The following is an 8364-nucleotide window of genomic DNA, read 5'->3' on the forward strand; positions in this document are numbered from 1 at the left end:
AGTTAAGATCTTCTTTAAGATATACCCCAAGATATTTAAAACTACTCAACCTTTCAACTGTGGCCCCATCGATCTGTAATTCCTAACTTAAATCCTCTCATAGTCAACGATCATCTCCTTAGTCTTAGCAACATTCAAAGAGAAATTATTAATGTGACACCATGTGGAAAGAGCATCCACTTCCTCAAGCCTTCTCATCGTTTTTACTACCCTGCTAAAAAAAAAACAATAGAACCCTGCCCAAAACACAATAGAAAATGTAATGGTTTTAATGGTTATAATGGGAATTGTATTGGTTTTAATGGAAACTATGATGATGTCTACTGGTATGTGGTGAATTCTATTAGTGGGATGTTAAAACCTATTGGAAAAATGCCCAAAACACACTACAAAAAGGAATTTTGTAATGGTTTCACTGGAAAAAGCTAATGGTTTATAATGGTATTTTAATGGAAACCATTGGCATTTCTGTGATGGTTTCTATCGTTTCATCAGCGCCTCATCAGACTTCACCAGTTTGTTAGAACTGTGCTTGCTTAGCTTAGGGAGTAAAGAAAGGGACTGAGGACACAGCCCTGAGGGGCTCCGGTGTTGAGGGCAAGTGTAGAGGAAGTGTAATTTCCCTTTCTAACCACTTGGGGGCGTCCTGCAAAAAAAAATCCAAGATCCAGTGACAAATAGAAGAACTCAATGCAAAACATGGTTAATAGCGTCATCTGTAGACCATTAGGCCTAAATGCATCCAGACCACTTTCATCACTATGGAAGTGAATGCCACATTCAGAGAGGCAGGACAAGGGGTTTTAGAGACTGGTAAAATAATTGAAGATTGTATGAAGCCATTTTAGTCGTTCATGTTACCGGACTGCAATCCTACATTTAGAGGCTTCCTTATGGATCGATCTCCCCATGGCTTCTGATTAGGAAACAACTTTACAGAGCGAGTGGGAATAGTCCCTCCTGTAAGAAACTCTATATAACCAACCAAGCAGTGCTGCTGCTGTATACATGCTGATATCTTTAGAACTCCGCTGAAATCTCCCCAGTGCGTCTTTTAAAACCGCTTGTGATTGGTCGGTCCAATGTCTTTATTTTTGATAAACTCACTGGATACCTGTATGCTATTTTAAAGAATTCAGCTAAAGCAGGTAATCACAATGCACAAATCAGCTGACTTAGCAACAAGATGAATTCTGCAATAATATTAGATCATATCCATACCCAACAACAGATCCATTACGTAACTAAGCCTAACTTTCTATAAAGAGTAAACAAATCAGTCTCCCCTGTTATTTCCATCTTTTGTTTCCTTTGATATCAACATAATAGTCGCATCACATGTTGGAGTGGAAACTATGAATTTTTGCTCTAGATATTTATTACAAAATCTTGTTGAAGGAATGTTTATGTTCATGATTTCTGTAAATAAAAATCAATCAAAAATCAGTTCCCTTTTATCCACAAGGGGTCATTGTGTACCATCAAGCGTACAAGACCTTTCTCATACAGAATCTGATGTTCAGTGTGGTGCAGTGTTCGAATTGTGTCAAAGCTCTTGGGGGTTACCCCCCAAAAAGAAATAATTAAAACCTTATATAAATAAGATTAATATATATATATATATATATATATATATATTTTTTTTTTGTCTTGTCTTTGTTATCGTTGAGAAAATCTCATTTAAAAGCGTATTTTATGATAATCAGTGAATTATGTGTACTAAACAATCACTAAGCAAAAAATAATTAAATATCTAGCCTAGGGGTGTGACGATATTTTCCTGAGTGTGTCGCGCTGCAGGACTGCCGTGGACAGCTGACTCCTATAGTTTTTTATATTCTTCATATTCTGTGTGGTCAGTTCACAGCAGTGACAGAAATTAATCTTTTCCAACAAGTTTAAAGTGATTTTTATGTTTTATGGGCATTTCAAAGCCTTTTTTTCTAGAAATGTGCATTATTGTGCGTCAAATTCTTATATTTAATCAATAAAGTCAATTAGAATAAGACATTTGGGGCTGTTACCAAACAAATAAGATCATTATCAACAAAATTCATCTTTGCAATGCAGAGGAAACAGAAGCTGCATCTGAAGAGGCGTTTAGATGTATTTATTTATACACACACACTGTAGGACATGAGTGCATTTAACCTGCAGTTTACAACTGCATAAATAATGTTTTGATATTTTAATCCTAAAACGTTGAATACTGATATTTGAAATTATAATTTTTTTAAATGAAAAGGTACTTTAAATATGAAGTATATTATTTTAGTAGGTGTCAGTAAGTCAGTGTTAATAAGTGAGTCACAGCGATTGAACCGAATCATTTAAACAGTTGATTCATTCAGGAACGAAACACCTTCATGTTCCTCAGAGACCGAAACCGTGCTGTGTTTGGAACCATGTTTGTTGGCGAAATAGAGCAAAAATAGGCAATATGGTGTCTAAAACGTAAGTCAATTAATATTAACTTCTTGTTTATTGAAATCAGTATCACATTTGTGATCCCATATCTTGAATTTTGGCAGCATTCTAAATGCATTTCATTAGACTGAATCATGCAGTGAAAGAACACACTCTAAGTGAGCAGTTAGTCTAGTTAAGCACTCAACTCCTCTTATAATCTTTATGATAAATGAATCTCTTTTATCGTACATACATCTGCACTTTTGTTGCTTATGAGGGAATTCGCGAGTTTCAGTCTAAACAAAATCCAGCGATGACTAATCTGAACGCCTCTGATTGGCCACTGCATTCCTAAGCTCAACAGAATGGTGTGTGATTGGTTATAATGAGCAACGCTGTAAAAACGCGTAAAAATAAAATATGATGTAACACGAGCTATTTTTCGTCTAAATTTAATCCTTTCATTTTCACTAGTTTCATGTTTCAAGTATTATAGTTTTATTGAAGTATTTTTTTTGGGTGTTATGGGAGGTCCGGGAAATGCAACAATTAAACTGATGTTTCTTATGCAGAACTGGTTAGATTTGGAGTTACAAAGGTTAAAAACTACTGATCAAAACTGCTGCTTTGAAACTGAATAAAGCTATTCAAATAATTCACAACTCAATCTCCCAGCACTTTTATTATTATTACACAAAATGTATTGTTTGAAAACTTGTTATAAACAAACAACAACAATAATATACAGGTGCTGGTCATATAATTAGAATATCATCAAAAAGTTGATTTATTTCACTAATTCCATTCAAAAAGTGAAACTTGTATATTATATTCATTCATTACACACAGACTGATATATTTCAAATGTTTATTTCTTTTAATTTTGATGATTAGAGCTTACAGCGCATGAAAGTCAAAAATCAGTATCTCAAAATATTAGAATATTTACATTTGAGTTTGAATAAATGGCCATCCCTACAGTATAAATTCTGGGTATCTCTTGTTCTTTATAACCACAATAATGGGGAAGACTGCTGACTTGGCAATGATCCAGAAGACGAACATTTACACCCTCCACAAAGAGGGTAAGTCACAGAGGGTCATTACTGAAAGGTGTGGCTGTTTACAGAGTGCTGTATCAAAGCATATTAAATGCAAAGTTGACTGGAAGGAAGAATTTGGGTAGGAAAAGGTGCACAAGCAACAGGGATGACAGCAAGCTTGAGAATACAGTCAAGCAAAGCAGATTCAAACACTTGGGAGAGCTTCACAAGGAGAGAACTGAAGCTGGAGTCAGTGCATCAAGAGTCACCACGCTCAGACGTCTTCAGGAAAAGGGCTACCAAGCCACTTCTGAACCAGAGACAACATCAGAAGCATCTTACCTGGGCTGTGGAGAAAAAGAACTGGACTGTTGCCCAGTGGTCCAAAGAACTCTTTTCAGATAAAAGTAAATTTTACATTTCATTTGGAAATCAAAGTCCCAGAATCTGAAGGAAGAGTGGAGAGGCACAGAATCCATGTTGCTTGAAGTCCAGTGTGAAGTTTCCACAGTCAGTGATGATTTGGGCTGCCATGTCATCTGCTGGTGTTGGTCCACTGTGTTTTCTGAAGTCCACAGTCAACGCAGCCATCTACCAGGAAATTTTAGAGCACTTCATGCTTCCTTCTGTTGACAAGCTTTATGGAGATGCTGATTTCATTTTCCAGCAGGACTTGGCACCTGCCCACACTGCCAAAGGTACCAAAAGCTGGTTCAATGACCATAGTGTTACTGTGCTTGATTGGCCAGCAAACTCGCCTGACCTGAACCCCATAGAGAATCTGTGAGGTATTGACAAGAGGAAGATGAGAGACACCAGACCCAACAATGCAGATGAGCTGAAGGCCACTATCAGAGCAACCTGGGCTCTCATAACACCTGAGCAGTGCCACAGACTGATCGACTCCATGCCACGCCGCATTGCTGCAGTAATTCAGGCAAAGGAGCCCCAACTAAGTATTGAGTGCTGAACATGCTCATACTTTTCATTTTCATACTTTTCAGTTGGCCAAGATTTCTAAAAATCCTTTCTTTGTATTGGTCTTAAGTAATATTCTAATATTTTGAGATACTGATTTTTGACTTTCATGAGCTGTAAGCTCTAATCATCAAAATTAAAAGAAATAAACATTTGAAATATATCAGTCTGTGTGTAATGAATGAATATAATATACAAGTTTCACTTTTTGAATGGAATTTGTGAAATAAATCAACTTTTTGATGATATTCTAATTATATGACCAGCACCTGTGTATATACATATATATATATATATACACAGTGAGGAAAATAAGTATTTGAACACCCTGCTATTTTGCAAGTTCTCCCACTTAGAAATCATGGAGGGGTCTGAAATTGTCATCGTAGGTGCATGTCCACTGTGAGAGACATAATCTAAAAAAAAAAAATCCAGAAATCACAATGTATGATTTTTTAACTATTTATTTGTATGATACAGCTGCAAATAAGTATTTGAACACCTGAGAAAATCAATGTTAATATTTGGTACAGTAGCCTTTGTTTGCAATTACAGAGGTCAAACGCTTTCCTGTAGTTTTTCACCAGGTTTGCACACACTGCAGGAGGGATTTTGGCCCACTCCTCCACACAGATCTTCTCTAGATCAGTCAGGTTTCTGGCCTGTCGCTGAGAAACACGGAGTTTGAGCTCCTCCAAAGATTCTCTATTGGGTTTAGGTCTGGAGACTGGCTAGGCCACGCCAGAACCTTGATATGCTTCTTACAGAGCCACTCCTTGGTTATCCTGGCTGTGTGCTTCGGGTCATTGTCATGTTGGAAGACCCAGCCTCGACCCATCTTCAATGCTCTAACTGAGGGAAGGAGGTTGTTCCCCAAAATCTCGCAATACATGGCCCCGGTCATCCTCTCCTTAATACAGTGCAGTCGCCCTGTCCCATGTGCAGAAAAACACCCCAAAGCATGATGCTACCACCCCATGCTTCACAGTAGGGATGGTGTTCTTGGGATGGTACTCATCATTCTTCTTCCTCCAAACACGTTTAGTGGAATTATGACCAAAAGTTCTATTTTGGCCTCATCTGACCACATGACTTTCTCCCATGACTCCTCTGGATCATCCAAATGGTCATTGGCAAACTTAAGTCGGGCCTGGACATGTGCTGGTTTAAGCAGGGGAACCTTCCGTGCCATGCATGATTTCAAACCATGACGTCTTAGTGTATTACCAACAGTAACCTTGGAAGCGGTGGTCCCAGCTCTTTTCAGGTCATTGACCAGCTCCTCCCGTGTAGTTCTGGGCTGATTTCTCACCTTTCTTAGGATCATTGAGACCCCACGAGGTGAGCTCTTGCATGGAGCCCCAGTCCGAGGGAGATTGACAGTCATGTTTAGCTTCTTCCATTTTCTAATGATTGCTCCAACAGTGGACCTTTTTCACCAAGCTGCTTGGCAATTTCCCCGTAGCCCTTTCCAGCCTTGTGGAGGTGTACAATTTTGTCTCTAGTGTCTTTGGACAGCTCTTTGGTCTTGGCCATGTTAGTAGTTGGATTCTTACTGATTGTATGGGGTGGACAGGTGTCTTTATGCAGCTAACGACCTCAAACAGGTGCATCTAATTTAGGATAATAAATGGAGTGGAGGTGGACATTTTAAAGGCAGACTAACAGGTCTTTGAGGGTCAGAATTCTAGCTGATAGACAGGTGTTCAAATACTTATTTTCCTCACTGTATATATATATATACAATATTAAGTAGCCTACATGACTTAATAATAATATGAGGAGTGCTGAAGTTTTTAAATGCTTCACTGTGTTCGCTTTATAGAATTCTTTTGTAATGTTTTCAAACAAAACAGATACTCCATCGTTAAACAATGCTGTTGGGCCGATTTTATTGAGTTAACCTACATCAGAGTTACAATGGTCAAAGCCCTGTCGTCAAATAGCTTTGTCACGCTTCCACAAGAAATGTTTATTTGCTTTATTACGCAACTCGTTTGCTTTATTACGTTTGAACCCTCGGGAGGGACGGCCAGTTGTCAGAGGAGCAAACAATGTAACTCAATAACAATACTCCACCCTCACGAGAATACTTTGTTCTCTGAAAATCTGATACGTTCACTTGATGATAACAGAGCCACAAACGAGCCGCGTGCGCGCGCAGACCAGCAGAACCGGTTCACCCGCCTCACTGTGTTTGACCATCAATCAATGTTACTGTACTTCACAAACAAAATGAGCAGACAAACATGCTGCAAATATATTTTAATACAAAAAGAAAAGAAAAAAAAAACCCTTAACAATGCACACAAAATTTACTTAAAATATATCTTATCAGTTATTACGAAATTAAGGCTGGTTCACACCATTACAAACATCTGTACTGAAAATGTAAGTGTTCCCTCTTCATATTTACATATCAAACTTGGAACAGGAGATGACAACATTGATCATCCTTTGCATGACTATCAAAGGAAAGCTCTTATTTCACAGTGATATAAAATCAAGTTTTAAGTCATCCAAAGTATTTGAGATTTGAACGCAGATGCTTTTTTAGAGCCCATTTATATATTTTTATTATTACCATGTATAGTTATATCAATTTTCTCTTTGGGAAGGCGATTCCTGTTACAGAAAAGCTCTTAAGGCAACCCTGGAAAAAAAAAAATTAGTTGGCAAGTTTCAGATACAGAAAACTGAAACCTTACATTATTAAAAAATAAAAAATAACAGGAATATAATAATTAAAAAAAAAAATAATAATAATAATTTATTCACCCTAATGTTCCAAACCTGTATTTTCTTTATTTAAAAAACAAAAGGAGATATTAGGAAGAATGTTCAAGCCTCCATCTTCCACACTGTAAAAAAAAAAAATAAAAAAAAAAAGTTGAGCCAACTTAAAATTTTAAGGCAACCAGCTTCAGCAGATTTTTGAGTTTTCTCAACTTGTCGTTTTAAGTTTATATAACAAAAATTTGAGAATCTCCCACAAAAATAAGTTGAGCAAACTCAAAAATCTGCTGAAGCTGGTTGCCTTAAAATTTTAAAGCAACTCTCAGCTTTAAAATCCCATTTGCAGTCACATATTTTGAAATGTCCCATATGTTGTTGGTCACAAAACATAATATTAACCACGTTCAGTGTCAAAAATGTCAATCCTGGTGCAAGGCATCTAATGGCACCCATTTTATAATTTAATATAAGCATGAATGAAATTTGTCAACTCTGAAAGAGATGTACTGTCTATATTTTCTTGTTGAGAAAATATGTGACAGGAATGACATTAGGGTGAGTAAATGTCAAAATGATTGTTTCTGAGTGAATTATTCCTGTAAAGTATTGATGTTAAAGCAGTGGTGCCAGTGAACACTAAAATTCCTGCTCATCCACGCGGCCTAAGAATTGCGCTAGTCGATGCTAACTGAATCTGAAAAGCTTGAGGGAAGGGAGGTGCTGGTGTTTATTGGCAGGCCTTTACTCGTCCTGTGAGGCACCGGTGAAGTCAAGAAGAGTGCTGAGGCATGTTCACCTGATATTTCCTTCGCTGATGAGTCTAAAGTGCTGCTAATCAAATTTCTGCAAGAAATCTAACACAGACGGAGCTGAAACACCTCCACACTGATCACTGGCAGCGCATTGTGACACGGCGTGCGGTTTGAGGCCCATCCGGCCGACAGCTGATGGAGCGAATGACTGTCATGCCAGAGAGGATTCCTCTACCACATGCCATGCTCGCACGCAATGAGCTAACAGCACTGCAGAGGCCGCATACTGAGCGTTCCCTCTGCCTAAACTAAGTTCAGATGGGATATTCATTCATAATCAAAACCATCTCTCAGGAAGGGGCTGTTCAGACTGAAGCCTCCGCCATCAGCAGTCTGAAAGGCAACTGTATATGAAATTCCCATGAAACCAGTCAGATCATATTTCT

This window comes from Onychostoma macrolepis, chromosome 15, assembly GCF_012432095.1.
Source record: "Onychostoma macrolepis isolate SWU-2019 chromosome 15, ASM1243209v1, whole genome shotgun sequence".
NCBI lineage: Eukaryota > Metazoa > Chordata > Actinopteri > Cypriniformes > Cyprinidae > Onychostoma > Onychostoma macrolepis.